General features: G+C 47.4%; 1 protein-coding gene across 4 annotated transcripts in view; it reads right to left on the reverse strand.

Annotated features, from left to right (window-relative positions):
- The window catches only part of LOC118385164 (lysine-specific demethylase 6B-like), a 44,303-nt gene extending 36,914 nt beyond the window's left edge, over positions 1-7,389 (reverse strand). For 2 of the 4 annotated variants that reach the window (XR_008139215.1, XM_052521059.1), the window contains exons 1-2: positions 7,230-7,389; positions 152-305 (exon numbers count right to left, since the gene is read on the reverse strand). The gene's annotated coding sequence lies outside the window, so the exon portion shown is untranslated. Of the gene's footprint in view, positions 1-151; positions 309-7,229 lie in introns of all 4 variants that reach the window. The other 2 variants (XM_052521060.1, XM_052521061.1) reach the window with 2 other exon arrangements.
- Positions 7,390-16,543: the final 9,154 nt, after the last annotated feature.

A 16,543-nucleotide genomic window follows, 5' to 3' on the forward strand; every position in this document is an offset into this window, starting at 1 on the left:
AATCACTGTCCTCAAACCTTACTATACCTCCACGGTAACTGGTGTCTCTGTCACCAGAGAAATATCCCTCTCCGGGGCAACCTCGGTCTCTTACTGTGACCCCCTGCCAGTGTGTGTGTGTGAGAGAGGAGAAGGAGCATTTTAATCTTACCTTGCTGCTGAGTGCTGTGAGAGAGAGAGAGAGGGGGAGACAGTCTCTCTGGTCCCAGCTGTGTGAAGATGCCACTCACTCAGGGAGAGCGAGACAGCAGCCCACTTCAGCTTCAGTCTGACGTCCTGTTAAACAGAACGGGCATCCACTACCTCTGCTAGCCGGCACACACATACACGCACAGGAGAGAGGGAGGAGAAACCACTGTCAGGTAGGACACAGATGTGAGGACATGAAAGGGGTTATTGTCTGAAAAGAAGGTATGTATTGCCATTCCATTCTTCCATCTGGTCATTCCTCTCTTGTCCTCCCCTCTCCCCCCTCTCTTTCCCGCTCCCTCTCTGTCACAAACACTGTTTTCTCTGGTGTTTCTCCCCTCAGTAGACAGACAAAGAAAGGGAAGGAATGGCTCAGTAGAGAAGGCAGAGAGGAAGAGCGAGAGAAGCGAGAGTGAGGATGGCCCTGCCCCCTTTGACCAACCAGTCGGATTTAATTTATTTTTGCCTTCCTTTCTCTGGCCACTCACATAACGCCTCGTCACATCTCCTATTCCAGCCCCATTCAACAAGACTAATTCCTGTCTACCTCACTCCTTCTCTCACTCTCTCTCTCCACATGTGTCTCTCACTCTCTACACATGTCTGTCTGTCTCTCTCTACACATGTCTGTCTGTCTCTCTCTACACATGTCTGTCTGTCTCTCTCTACATATGTCTGTCTGTCTCTCTCTACATATGTCTGTCTGTCTCTCTCTACATATGTCTGTCTGTCTCTCTCTCCCTCTCTCTACATATGTCTCTCTCTCTCTCCACATGTCTGTCTCTCACTCCACATGTCTGTCTCTCACTCTCTCTACATATGTCTGTCTGTCTCTCTCTCCCTCTCTCTACATATGTCTCTCTCTCTCTCCACATGTCTGTCTCTCACTCCACATGTCTCTCTCTCCCTCTCTCTACATATGTCTCTCTCTCTCTCTCTCCACATGTCTGTCTCTCACTCCACATGTCTGTCTCTCACTCTCTTTTCACATGTCTGTTTCTCACTCTCTCACCACATGTCTGTTTCTCTCTCTCTCACCACATGTCTGTTTCTCTCTCTCTCACCACATGTCTGTTTCTCTCTCTCTCACCACATGTCTGTTTCTCTCTCTCTCACCACATGTCTGTTTCTCTCTCTCTCACCACATGTCTGTTTCTCTCTCTCTCACCACATGTCTGCCTCTCTCTCTCACCACATGTCTGTTTCTCTCTCTCTCACCACATGTCTGTTTCTCTCTCTCTCTCACCACATGTCTGCCTCTCACTCTCTCACCACATGTCTGCCTCTCACTCTCTCACCACATGTCTGCCTCTCACTCTCTCACCACATGTCTGTTTCTCTCTCTCTCACCACATGTCTGTTTCTCTCTCTCTCTCACCACATGTCTGCCTCTCACTCTCTCACCACATGTCTGCCTCTCACTCTCTCACCACATGTCTGCCTCTCACTCTCTCACCACATGTCTGCCTCTCACTCTCTCACCACATGTCTGCCTCTCACTCTCTCACCACATGTCTGCCTCTCACTCTCTCACCACATGTCTGCCTCTCACTCTCTCACCACATGTCTGCCTCTCACTCTCTCACCACATGTCTGCCTCTCTCTCTCTCACCACATGTCTGCCTCTCACTCTCTCACCACATGTCTGCCTCTCACTCTCTCACCACATGTCTGCCTCTCTCTCTCTCACCACATGTCTGTTTCTCTCTCTCTCACCACATGTCTGTTTCTCTCTCTCTCACCACATGTCTGTTTCTCTCTCTCTCACCACATGTCTGTTTCTCTCTCTCTCACCACATGTCTGCCTCTCACTCTCTCACCACATGTCTGTTTCTCTCTCTCTCACCACATGTCTGTTTCTCTCTCTCTCTCACCACATGTCTGCCTCTCACTCTCTCACCACATGTCTGCCTCTCACTCTCTCACCACATGTCTGCCTCTCACTCTCTCACCACATGTCTGTTTCTCTCTCTCACCACATGTCTGTTTCTCTCTCTCTCTCACCACATGTCTGCCTCTCACTCTCTCACCACATGTCTGCCTCTCACTCTCTCACCACATGTCTGCCTCTCACTCTCTCACCACATGTCTGCCTCTCACTCTCTCACCACATGTCTGTTTCTCTCTCTCTCACCACATGTCTGTTTCTCTCTCTCTCTCACCACATGTCTGCCTCTCACTCTCTCACCACATGTCTGCCTCTCACTCTCTCACCACATGTCTGCCTCTCACTCTCTCACCACATGTCTGTTTCTCTCTCTCTCACCACATGTCTGTTTCTCTCTCTCTCTCACCACATGTCTGCCTCTCACTCTCTCACCACATGTCTGCCTCTCTCTCTCTCACCACATGTCTGCCTCTCACTCTCTCACCACATGTCTGCCTCTCACTCTCTCACCACATGTCTGCCTCTCACTCTCTCACCACATGTCTGCCTCTCACTCTCTCACCACATGTCTGCCTCTCACTCTCTCACCACATGTCTGCCTCTCTCACCACATGTCTGCCTCTCACTCTCTCACCACATGTCTGCCTCTCACTCTCTCACCACATGTCTATCACTCTTCACCACATGTCTGTCAAGATCACCACATGTCTGCTTTACTCTTAATCTCCACATGTCTGCCTCTCACTCTCTCACCACATGTCTGCCTCTCACGCTCTCACCACATGTCTGCCTCTTACTCTCTTAATCTCCACATGTCTGCCTCTCTCACACTCTCTCTCATCCTGTATCCTTGGCAACAAATGATATAATTTACCCCAGAGTCAAGATCAAGACTCTGCTTTACAGAGACACCTTTCCTTCACTGTGTGCTTGTGTGTGTGTGTATGTGTGTGTGTGTGAGGGCTGCACCTGACTGTCTGCATCCCCCTGCTATTTGTGTGTGTGTGTGTGTGTGTGTGTGTGTGTGTACACATTTGTGTATGTCTGTGTGTACACATTTGTGTATGTCTGTGTGTTTGTGCATGCATACACCAGTTTCTAGGCAAATGAAAGCATAAGGAAGGTTTGTATGCTCTGGCGGCTGACTTGTTTTTCAATTAGCGTGTGGATTTCAGTGCAGAGGGAGTGTGATTGTGTATCTCTTTGACACTCTCTCTCTCTGTGTGTGTGTGTGTATCTCTTTGACACTCTCTCTCTCTCTCTGTGTGTGTGTGTGTGTGTGTGTGTGTGTGTGTGTGTGTGTGTGTGTGTGTGTGTGTGTGTGTGTGTGTGTGTGTGTGTGTGTGTGTGTGTGTGTGTGTGTGTGTGTGTAAATGGCCCTTGAGATATGAATGTCAATGATATTATGACATTCCCATTATTATTACCCATTCATTAGTTCAGATTTCGTTATGTGGGTTATGAAAAGGGAAAAACGTCTAAAATCTGTTATTAATTGCATCTCCTATTAACATCTGGAAAGATAAACATCTAAGAGGATAAGTTGCCTCTAAACTGTGATGTGGGCCTATAGATGTTCATAAAGAACTGAAGTTCCCCCACTGCTGCAAGAAGCCCTGCTCCAATGACTTATTATTCAATCACACTACTAAACCAGTTACATTCCTTTCCTGAATAACCTTGTTCTTCGTCAACTCCTCCTCATCCACTATCTAGATTTTCCCTCCTCCATCCATTTTTATTTTTATTTCACCTTTATTTAACCAGGTAGGCTAGTTGAGAACACCTTTATTTAACCAGGTAGGCTAGTTGAGAACAAGTTCTCATTTGCAACTGCGACCTGGCCAAGATAAAGCATAGCAGTGTGAACAGACAACAGAGTTACACATGGAGTAAACAATTAACAAGTCAATAACACAGTAGAAAAAAAAGAGAGTCTATATACAATGTGTGCAAAAGACATGAGGAGGTAGGCGAATAATTACAATTTTGCAGATTAACACTGGAGTGATAAATTATCAGATGGTCATGTACAGGTAGAGATACTGGTGTGCAAAAGAGCAGAAAAGTAAATAAATATAAACAGTATGGGGATGAGGTAGGTAAAATTGGGTGGGCTATTTACCGATAGACTATGTACAGCTGCATCGATCGGTTAGCTGCTCAGATAGCAGATGTTTGAAGTTGGTGAGGGAGATAAAAGCCTCCAACTTCAGCGATTTTTGAATTTGTTCCAGTCACAGGCAGCAGAGAACTGGAACGAAAGGCGGCCAAATGAGGTGTTGGCTTTAGGGATGATCAGTGAGATACACCTGCTGGAGCGTGTGCTACGGATGGGTGTTGCCATCGATATCAATGAACTGAGATAAGGCGGAGCTTTACCTAGCATGGACTTGTAGATGACCTGGAGCCAGTGGGTCTGGCGATGAATATGTAGCGAGGGCCAGCCGACTAGAGCATACAGGTCGCAGTGGTGGGTGGTATAAGGTAACAAAACGGATGGCACTGTGATAAACTGCGTCCAGTTTGCTGAGTAGAGTGTTGGAAGTTATTTTGTAGATGACATCGCCGAAGTCGAGGATCGGTAGGATAGTCTGTTTTACTAGGGTAAGTTTGGCGGCGTGAGTGAAGGAGGCTTTGTTGCCCCTTCTCTTCTCTCCTCTCTTCCTATCTCTTCTCTCAAGTCAGGTGCCAGCTCCAGGGGTGAGACTGACCATCCCACTCCTTCAGAATTAGTTTATACTAGAAGAAATGTTGGCCTCAGTGACCAACCAGCCATGGTGCAGAATAACACTGAGCACAATAGACATCTGCCAATGGAAGTCCTATGCTTTCAAATCTCCTATTTTAGTTGCCTCAATAGACAATAGTCTCAAAGTTTGCAGAAATGTTGAGGTTAAAAGCAAAATGTCAAACCCTGGCTTTGAACTTTTCTGAAAATGACTCAAGAACAGTAGTGCCCCTCGACCAAAGAGGCAGAGACAACTGATTCCAATACAGCAATAATCCTCACCTGTTACGCTACACTGACACACTGTGTTTGTATCAGCCTGCTGGTGGCATAGCAACCCAGTGCAGATGTTTTTCCCTCTGTGTGGGTGAACATGGCGGAGCCTCTACAGTCAGTGCAGGAACCACAATGATACTATCTTATATGGGGGGATGAGCTGCACCACCACACCACACCTGGCTCTGATCACACCTACACAAGTAGAACAAACTGACAGAGAGAGAGCTGGGAAAGTGAGGGCTTTCACTTCTCAGCACTTAGAGTTGCAACATTCTGGTAACGTTCTCAAATTGCCCAGGTTTTCCAGAAATCCTGGTTGTAGGATTCTTCCAACTGGGATTTCTGAAAAACCTGGGAATTTTGGAAAATGTACTGACATTTTGGCCCCCTACTTCTCAGTCAGACCTATAATACAAAACTACACAAATCAGCCTGAAATACAGACGGACACGGTAGCAAACAGACAAACTGACACATACACCCTCGACACCACAAACACTGATATGTATGTAGCCTACTGTAGGTAATCCATGTTTTTAAGACAATGTAAAGGCTGATGTTGATCTGAGTTGACACAAAGCAGAAAGCAGGAGATTAATATAAATTGCTTTTCTAAAAATAACTTTCTACAGCTCTGCTCTCCGTCCCCTTCTTTCCCACATCTACCTTCTCCTTCTCTCCAAAATGGAGGCTTCTTCCTCTGTATGCTCCAGAAAGCACAGACCTCAGAGGGGTACTGGAATGTACCACTGCAGGCTTGGAACAGGGGGGACTGAGGTGAGCGTCTTTTTTTTACCAACAGACCAGGTGGCAAGAACACCAACAGACCAGGTGTTATTTCAAAGACGACAACAGTGAAGGAGTGTGTGTGGTTGTGTGTTAGTGAGCGTGTCTGTGTGTGTGTGTGTTAACGTGTCAGAGAAAGTGTGTCTGGGCGAGTACATCCAAATGGCTGGTTGTCATGGTGATAATCACTAGGAACATGTATTGGCAGGGCAGGCACTGTATGATCTGTGACACTGCAGGGGGTGGAGGGGCTGTGTCCTCAGACAGCCATCACACTGACCCCTCACCTCTAAATATCAGCATACTGACCTCTAACCCCAGCCTCTAATAACAAATACAAACATTTACCACTAAATTCCTGCAATGAAACACAAAGACCCACACAAATCTGACCACCTGGAACCTATTTGGGAGGAAATTAAAACAGACAGCTGGTTTGTGTGCTGAACATTAACCTCATAATAGAATCACCATGGTCAGGTGGTTGGGTGTACTGGTTGGTAACCAGTGGTGGACACAGAAGAAACGCACCGATGCCCAGAGTGTGTGTTAGGGTGTTAGTATCCACGTGGGTGAGTTGTTGTGGTTTAACGAGGGGAAACAAGGCTATTCTTTACTCATTCTATTTGCAGCCACCAGAGGAGAGTGAGTCACTGTACTGTATAAATACTGCACTAAATGTAGGTCAACGATGCCCAACCATTTTTAGCACAAGGAAGACACCAGCGTCTTTAGCCCACTATCAGGCTCCCTGTCTGGGCTGTGCACACTAGGAAACCCCCTGGCAAGCTTGAATCTAAAAGGCCTGCATTGTCATTAAACTTCTGAACAATACACTGGGTATATCCAATTCATTTTAACCCCATAACCTTTTAGCAATAAACTGGCAAGCAGCACTCCCTATTGGAAAGCTTTCTATTGACACTATGTTAATCACCTCCAGCACGGGAATATAATGTTACTATCTCTGTTTTACTACCGTGTCACAGCAACCAAACACACTCATCAACACAGACCAAAAACACTGTTGCTGTAAAGTACAAGTCGATGCCTGAGTCTCAACAGAGGCTTAGAGACAAATCAGCTGACTGTGTTTAAATACAGTGTGTGTGTGGGCCTGTGTGCATATGCATGTGTGCATGCTTAACTGTGCTGCACAATCTGCAGAAATAGACAGAATACAGTATGTACAGATTATGCTACATTTTGTGCATTGTGCTGTAGTCAGATATGAACACAGACTTACAGACATGTCCCAACACACAAACACCAGTAGACGTACCATAACAATATTTGCAAAAAGCCATACACAACTACACACCTACTGAACACACATACACACATTTCTTGTTTTACCTGTTATTTCCTTTGTTTTCACACCTTGGCTCCTCTCCCTTTTCCTCTGTCCTCCTCCTCGTCTCCCCCAATCCTCTCCTCTTTCTCTCGTCCCTCTCCTCTTCTCCTGGTTTCCTCTCCTCTCTGATGCTCAGGCTCTAACACCAGACTGATCCACGTGCAGAGACCGGAGGGGCGGGGCCACACACCGCCATTTAATTCACACCGGCCAATGAGGAAGGAGGGTCTCCTGTCAATCATCCAACATTAAAAGGGGGAGGGGACAAAGACAGAGTCTGCAAGTTCGTTTTGCATTGCCTGGTGCCCCGGGTGGGAGAAGTTTGTTCATTTTAGACCATTCCATTGGTCCTTAACTGAAATCTCCTCCCAACTGGGGCACCGGGACATGCAAAACGAACTTCACCAATGAAAGATAGAGGGTGTGTGTGTGGATTTGGAATAAAGCCAACAGAACTAGAAGCTATTTTTAAACCACCACACTGAGGTAGCAAAGACTCCATTTTCTCTCTGGCAGATATTGCCCAAATCATACAGCATCCTCCATAATGACCACTGTAAAGCTTTCCATCAATACATGTATTTAAAGAAGTGACAGCACTGCTCCTACTGTTCCCTTACTGTATTCAAGTGCTGGAATCAGATGTATTGTGCTCCAATCAGAGGGACTAACTCTCTCCTTCCATACTGTATGAGACAAGCACTTTACATTTTAGTCATTTAGCACACTATTATACAGAGTGACTCACAGTAGTGAGGCCATACATTTTATTACTGGTCACCCATTGGCATTGAACCCACAACCCTGTTGTTGGCCAAACCATGCTCTACCAACTGAGCCACACAGGACCCCTTTTTTCATCCAAACACAAGATTCACATGCCCTGAATCTTGTCTCGACTACTGCGTGAGTGCCATGGGAAGCTAATGATTGGGACTTCAATTATGTCAGAGGGTAAGACATTACATATGTTACAATAAATCATTTGCAGACAATATATTGGAGGAATATAGATTCATACTGGCAAAGTAGAAGGCAGCACAGACTGTCCTCTGATTGGCTGTGTAGAAATGTATGTCTGTGTGATTCATCTGGAGAGATGTGATTATGTGCTTGGCTCTGGCAGACAGACATTGGAATGAGGGATGACAAATAAGTAGTAGAGGGCGGCTGACCAGGCCAGCAGCACTGGACCCACAGGATGTCAGGTGACTTCTACATGGTCCGGGGGAGGCGGGGCAGGGGGCACTGGGTTTATGTAGGGAGGGTCTTGGTTACATGACTCACAGCCCATACCCTCTAGAGCTGCCTCTCACTGGCCCCTTCTCCTCACCTCACCCACAATCAACCAATACACCAGAGACACAGAGAGAGAGTAAGAGTAGTAGATAGACACATACCGCCTGAAGGGCAGAGAGAGAGAGGGAGAGTCAGTGAAAAACACAGAAGGAGAGAGAGAGAGAGAGAGAGAGCGTAGATTCCAATGAGTCCAGCTGACTCCCCTTAGCAACAGCCCCAATACTGTCTCTACCCTATTGGCCAGCCATCTACTCACAGCACAACCCAAGTGGGCATATCAGCCAATCAGCAGGCCTTGCCGCAGAGCTGGATTCCATTTTCACCATGGAAACTGAACATTACACTCTCCATGTGTGAGTTGTGTAACATGGACCCTCACCCTGGCACTCACACATACACACAGCTTGAATGGTATGTGTCCCTTTCGACCACTTGGCCATCTTGAAAAGCAAATCCAGTGGCTACTTATTTGTATACACTATACATGCTGCATATAGCATAGTGGCTCCCGTGCTGTGGCTGCATAATGTGGATGGTGAAATGCTGTGAATTCAGACACAGTATTATGAATCTGTGGAGGTGAATATGTTGTAGTAATTGAATAATAGATACTTGTAGCAAGAGATGATTTGTGAATGCGAATGAGAGCTTGCTTCATTTACTCTCATGGATTTGTTTATTTTGGTCATCAATGCTAAAGGATGCAAATAGTGTCTGTGTGTGTACACATGAATGTGGCTCACACAATCATAGACTATTTGAGTAAATATTCATAATTTGGTTGAGCTATCTCTTTAAAGGGATACTGCGAGATTTCAAGATGTAGGTAGTTTTCTACTTACCCAGAGTCAGAAGAACTCATGTATACCATTTTTATGTCTCTGCGAGCAGTTTGGAGATTATTGAAGTTAGGATATCGTTAGCTTAGCGCAATAGCTTGCAGTCTATCGGTACAGTAGCCAGCTCCGCTCAAAAGCAGAGAAATATACCTTTAAACTACTGCAAAGCTGTGTGGTTGGTCATTTATCGTCTTACAAAGCTATACACAGTAATCAATATTTTATTAATATGTTAATGTTTAATCCTGGCTCTTCATCCCTTTGTGGTTTATGTGTCGGTCTCTATTTGCCTGACTACCCAAACTCCTTGCTCTGGCCAAACGCTACATGGCGCTAGTTTCTTCTCTGCAATCAGTCTGGACTACATCTGATTACATCTGATGATTTCTAGAATGAAAATCCATTTTAGTGTCACATCTGCTCCTGCAACGCCCTCTACTGCTCATCCTGTGTCTCCTTGATCTGCTGCCACTCCACCAGTACTCTCTCCCTCTCCCTCTCTCTCTTTGTGTGTGTGTGATTATGTGGGCGGAGACAGGTGTGCTGGAGTCAGAGCAGATCCCCACCAGCTGCAACCTGTTCCATAATCAAGACCTCTACAAATACTCAGCCCTGCCACTTCCACGCTGCCAGATTGTAATCTCTGCTCGGTCAATCTACGTTTCAGCCGTTTGTTACTATTCAGATCCTGTTGTGCCTGTTTTCCTTGCCTGACACTGTTATCCTCTCTGCTACAGTTCTGCCCGCTCTGACTCTGGTCCCTGTCTCCAGTCCCACGTCTCGTCATCCTGCTACTCTGTCCTGGATTTCCCAATCTATTACTCCCTTGGATTCCCCTCCGGACCTGCTTACCCTGTCTCAACCCCTCTCACTCCAGCCTCAGCCTCCGCACCTGGTTTCCAGCAACCCGCCCGAGCTTCCACTGACCTGTACGCCATCTCCCCCCTGTGTGTCAATAAATACCTTGGTTACTTCATCCCAGTTTCCTCGTCTGAGTACTCTTGGGTTCCCCTATTACACTCCGCAAAACTGTACGATCTGGCTGAAGAGATTAACCCAGCAGACTCTACTACTCTCCACCAAAACCTTGTCAGCCAAGGCGCCCTGCTCGAGCAACATGACTAAGCCCTGAAGACCCTTCTGGAGCACATCAAGGAGTTTTCACAGAGCCTGTCTGACCTATAGGGTCGACCCTTCGTCCAGAGCTCTCAACCAGTTCCAAGTCCTTCTCCTCCGTTCGGGAGCCGTTGGTTTCCGATTTCCGAGCGTTACGATCGCAACCTCGGAGCTTGCAGAGCCTTTTTTGGTACAATGTTCAGTAGTATTTGAGCCCTACTCCTATGCTAGCGAACGGGCCAAGATTTCCTTTCTGATTGGCTACCTTCGTGGAGCAGCGCTTTCCTGGGCCATGGCGGTGTGGGAGAGACAGTCCCCCATCTGCTTCTCCTAATCCAGATTCACGGAGGAGATAAAGAAAGTCTTCGACCACCCGGTCTGCGGTAAGGATGCGGTTAAACGACCCTTGTCCCTCCGTCAAGGCCCGCATAGTGTTGCTGAGATGGCATGTGAGTTTCGCACCCTCACCGCTGAGAGAGGCTGGAATGAGGAGGCCCTTCAGGGAGCATTCCGTAACGCGCTTACTGAAACCATCAATGACAAGTTGGTGTCCAGGGATGAGCCTGATGGACTTGATGAACTCATCTCTCTCGCTATCCGCATCGACAACCGTCTCTGTGAGCATCAGGGACAGGGTAGGTAGGGTTGCATGTTCCATAAAATCTGATTCAGTGCCTTGTCCTCCTTCTCTGACTGCATCCCATCCCCAGGCTCATCCAGATCCTGAACCCATGCAGCTCAGCCGGGCCCGTCTCTCTCCAGAGGAGAGGCAACGACGAATCGGCGCTAGGAGCTGCCTATACTGTGGTCCGGTTGGTCCCTTTGTCTCCACTTGTCCCCTGCGTCCAGCAAAAGAGGGGGTTCGGCGGTAGTGTGGGATATACTGTTGAGCCAAATCGCTTGCTCATCTTCCCCCAGACCCGTACTTGAAGTCAACCTTGAGTGGCAGAGGAAAAGCCTGGCTCTGCCACCAGTCTGCTCTCATCGATTCGGGCGCTGACGAGAGCTTCCTGGACCAAGGTGTTATTACCCAGTTGAGCCTGGACACTGTCCCACTTGCATCACCCCTCGATGCCAACACTCTCAATGGACAGCTCCTCGCCCGTATCTGTGAGAAACGTCCCTGTCATCTTGCATCTCTCTGGATAAGATCAGTTTCACACATAATTGACTGTCCTTGCTCCCCACTGGTTCTTGGCCATCCTTGGTTAAAGCTACACAACCCACAGATTGACTGGACTGCCGGAAAGGTAACCACTGAGTTCATTTTGTCACTCTAATAGTTTATTCTGCCCTTCCCCCTGTCTTGTCTGTGCCCCAGTTCATTCCAGCACCTCAGGACCTGTCATCCTCCCGAGTATCACGATCTAGCTCCTGTGTTCAGCAAGGACCACACCCTGTCGCTGCTGCATCACTGGCCGTATGACTGCGGCATTAACCCCCAGCCTGGTGCTCCTCTCCCCAGTAGCCGGTTGTTTAACCTCTCGCGTCCCGAGCAAGAGGCTATGGAGAGGTACATCCAGGATTCTCTGGCTGCAGGACTTATCAAGCCATCTTCCTCCCCGGTGGGTGCTGGGTTTTGCTTTGTGAAGAAGGATGGGTCACTGAGGCCGTGCATAGACTTCCGCGGGCTGAAAAATATCACTGTTAAGAACAAGTACCCCTTGCCACTCATCAGCTCTGCTTTTGCCCACCTCTATGGTGCCATGGCATTTACCAAACTCGACCTTCGGAATGCCTATCACCTTGTCCGCATAAGAGAGGGGGACGAGTGGAAGACTGCATTCAACACACCACTTGGTCATTTTCAGTATTTGGTCATGCCTTTTGGTCTTACTAACGACCCTACTGTTTTCCTGAACCTAGTCAATGACTTGCTGAGGGATGTGATTGGACGCTTCGTTTTTGTCTATTTAGGTCACATCCTGATTTTTTTCCCCAAGGACCCTGAGGTTCACCAGCAACATGTTCTTCAACGGCTGTTGGAGAATAAGCTTTTTGTTAATTAAAGCTGAAAAATGAGAGTTCCATGCTGCCACAGTGTCTTTCCTGGGTTATATTATTGCACAGAGACAGTTACGTATGGACCCCGCCAAGGTCATGGCAGGCACAGAGTGGCCTGCACCCTCCAACCTGAAGCCGCTTCAGCGTTTCCTGGGGTTGGCAAATTTTTACAGACGTTTCATCCGCAACTACAGCCGTCTGGCTGCACCTCTCACCACTCTCACCTCTACCCCCACTCCGTTCCACTGGACTCCTGGGGCAGAGGCAGCATTCCTGGAATTCATGCGCTGCTTCACCTCTGCTCTAGTCCTTATTTAGCCCGACCCAGAACTCCAGTTCATTGTGGAGGTCAATGCCTCTGACACCGGGGTAGGTTCTGTCTCAACGTTCCCCGTCTGATCAGAAGGTCGAACCATGTGCATTCTTTTCCTGTAAGTTCTCATTTGCAGGGGAATTTTGACATTGGAAACTGGGAACTCCTGGCAGTTAAGCTGGCTCTGGAGGAATGGCATCACTGGCTGGAGGGCTTTGTAACCCCCTTCTTCGGGTGGACTGACCATAAAAACCTGTCCTACATCCAGACCACCAAACGTCTGAACTCCCAGCAAGCCAGGTGGGCCTTGTTCTTCGGTAGATTCAATTTCACACTCCCTTATTGCCTGGTTTGAATACCAAGCCTGATACCCTCTCTCGCCACCGATAACACGGGTACCGAGCCAGAAGCAATTGTGCATTCCACCTGCATTGTTGCCGCCGTCACCTGGGAGATTGAGTCCTGTATCCGCTAGGCTCAGCAGAACCAGCCTGCCCTTGGTAATGGTCCTATTAATGTTTGTTCCAGATTGTGGTCGCTCTGATGTTCTTCAGTGGGACCACCTCACCTGTCACCCTGGTATGAACCGGACCCTCACCTTCCTGCGTCAGCGCTTTTGGTGGCCCACTATGGAGAGATGTCCTGGAGTTTGTCTCAGCCTGTCCGATCTGTGCCCGGAACAAAACCTCCACTAAAGCCACTTCCGGTCTGCTCCTTCCTCTTGCCATACCCAGTCGCCCCTGGTCATACCTAGCTCTGGACTTCGTCACTGGCTTTCCCCCATCTAATGGTAACTCCGTCATCCTCACCATTATTGACAGGTTACCCTAAATGGCTCACTTCATTCCGCTCTCCAAGCTCCCGTCCTCCAGGGAGACTGCATACCTGTTAGTATCCCATGTGCTTCGTCTGCGTGGCATCCCCACTGACATCGTTTCTGACAGAGTACCCCAGTTTACCTCCCAGGTATGGAGATCCTTCTTTTCAATTCTTGGTATCAATGTCAGTCTTTCTTCTGGATATCATCATCCAGACCGAACGGTCCAACCAAGAGATGGAGACTGCCCTACGCTGCGTGACTTCTGCTAATCCTTCTTCCTGGAGTGCTCCTCTACCCTAGGTTGAATATGCCCACAACACCCTCACCAATGCTTAATCCACCCCTTCGGCTCGTCGATGAATATCTATAACATCCGGCGGCTTATGGACGTGCTCAGTCGTGGCTGGCAGTACCTGGTGGACTGGGAGGGATACTGGCCTGAGGAGTGATACTGGGTTCCCTGCCATCACATTCTGGACCCCTCCCTCATACAGGATTTCTATACACTCAGATAAGCCTGGTCAGGTGCCTGTAGGGAGGGGGGTACTGTCACATCTGCTCCTGCCGCCACTCCCCCAATACCCTCTCCCATTCTCTGTGTGTGATCCTGTTGTGCCCGTTTTCCTCTCTGCTACAATTCTGCCCGCTCAGACTCTGGTCTCTGTCTCCAGTCCCACGTCTCGTGATCCTGCTACTCTATCCTGGATTCCCCACTCTACTACTCCCTTGGATTGCCTTCTGGGCCTGCTTACCCTGTCTCAACCCCTCTCGTCTCAGCCTCCGCACCTGGTTTCCAGCAACCCGCTTCCCCTGACCTGCACTACATCTCCCCCTGTGTGTCAAACACCTTTTGGCTACTTAATCTCAGATTCTCGGCTGAGTCTGCTCTTGGGTTCCACTCCCCATAACATTTAGTGTCTGATTGGTCCCAGAAACTGTTGGGTTGGGCCAGAACCAGAACACAGGTGGGTAAAGGGGCATTTAAAAAATGTGTCATTGGCGTTGATATTGATTAGTTAATTTTTTTTTTTTTTGACACATCACCATAAACAACTTCAATGATGGAAGTCTCAGACTGAAGTATGTAGAGAACGATATAGATGCGGAAGAATTCCATTTGAGTCATCAGGCAAGGTCTCTATCCCTCTAATGGTCTATACCAATCATAATCCTCTCGTATTCTTGCTAAAGACTAGTTCCACAAATCGCTGACTCCTTAGCTGGGGTCTGATATTGAAGGAGTTTCCCCTTGAAACCCATCATGTCCGTGGCAATGAATTTGGTGGTTGATTGTCTATGGAGGGTGGGCAGACAATATAAATTATATTCAGCCAGTGAGACCTGGCGATCATTTGTTTGGCTGCATGTTTTGCCGTATCGGATATGTAAGGTTTGTTGGTGCTCGTCCCGAAGGAATAAGTATAATAGGAAAATACAGTGCCATTGGAAAGTATTCAGACCCCTTGACTTTTTCCACATTTTGTTACGTTACAGCCTTATTCTAAAATGGATAAACGACATAAAAATCCTCAGCAATCTACACACAATACCCCATTATGATAAAGAGAAAAGCGGTTTTTACAAATGCATTAAAATGACCCTTTGCTATGACACTCGAAATTGAGCTCAGATGCATCTTGTTTCCATTGGTCATCCTTGACATGTTTCTACAACATGATTGGAGTCCACCTGTGATAAATGCAATTGATTGATGTGATTTGGAAAGGCACACACCTGTCTATATAAGGTCCCACAGTTGACGGTGCATGACAGAGAAAAAAACCAAGCCATGAGCTCCGAGACAGGATTGTGTCAAGGCACAGATCCGGGGAAGGGTACCAAAACATTTCTGTAGAATTGAAGGTCCCCAAGAACAAGTGGCCTCAATCATTCTTAAATGGAAGAAGTTTGGAACCACCAAGACTATTCCTAGAGCTGGCCACCTGGACAAACTGAGCAATCGGGGGAAAAGGGTCTTGGTCAGGGAGGTGACCAAGAACCCAATAGTCACTCGGACAGAGCTCTAGAGTTCCTCTGTGGAGATGGCAGAACCTTCCAGAAGGACAACCATCTCTACAGTACTCCACCAATCAGGCCTTTATGGTAGAGTGGCCAGAAGGAAGCCACACTTCAGTAAAAGGCACATGACAGCCTGCTTTGTGTTTGTCAAAAGGCACCCAAAGACTCTCAGACCATGAGAAACAAGATTCTCTGGTCTGATGAAACCAAGATTGAACTCTTACGGTGAAGCATGGTGGTGGCAGAATCATGCTGTGGGGATGTTTTTCAGTGGCAGGGACTGGGAGACTAGTCAGGATCGAAGCAATGGTGAAAGGAACAAAGTACAGAGAGATCCTTGATGAAAACCTGCTCCAGAGCTCTCAGGGCCTCAGACTGATGTGAAGGTTCACCTTCCGACAGGACAACCACACTAAGCACACAGCCAAGACAATGCAGGAGTGGCTTCGGGAAAAGTCTCTGAATGTCCTTGTGTGGCCCAGCCATAGCCTTTATTTAAACTTGAAAATAGCTGTGCAGCAACGCTCCCCATCCAACCTGACAGAGCTTGAGAGGATCTGCAGAGAAGAATAGGAGAAACTCCCCAAATACAGATGTGCCAAGCTTGCAGCGTCCTACGCAAAAAGAATTGAGGCTGTAATCGGTGCCAAATATGCTTCGACAAAGTACTGAGTAAAGGGTCTGAATACTTCTGTAAATGTAATTTTCTATTTTTAATTTGAATAAATTAGCAAAATGTTCTAAACCTTCTTTTGCTTTGTCATTATGGGGTACTGTGTGTAGATTGATGAAGGAAAAAAATGTTTTAATAAATTTTAGAATAAAATAGATCAGTGACAATTTTTTAAAATTTAAATCATTTTAATTTCAGGCTGTAACACAACAAAAAGGGGTCTGAATACTTTC

Source organism: Oncorhynchus keta, chromosome 6, assembly GCF_023373465.1.
Source record: "Oncorhynchus keta strain PuntledgeMale-10-30-2019 chromosome 6, Oket_V2, whole genome shotgun sequence".
Classification (NCBI taxonomy): domain Eukaryota; kingdom Metazoa; phylum Chordata; class Actinopteri; order Salmoniformes; family Salmonidae; genus Oncorhynchus; species Oncorhynchus keta.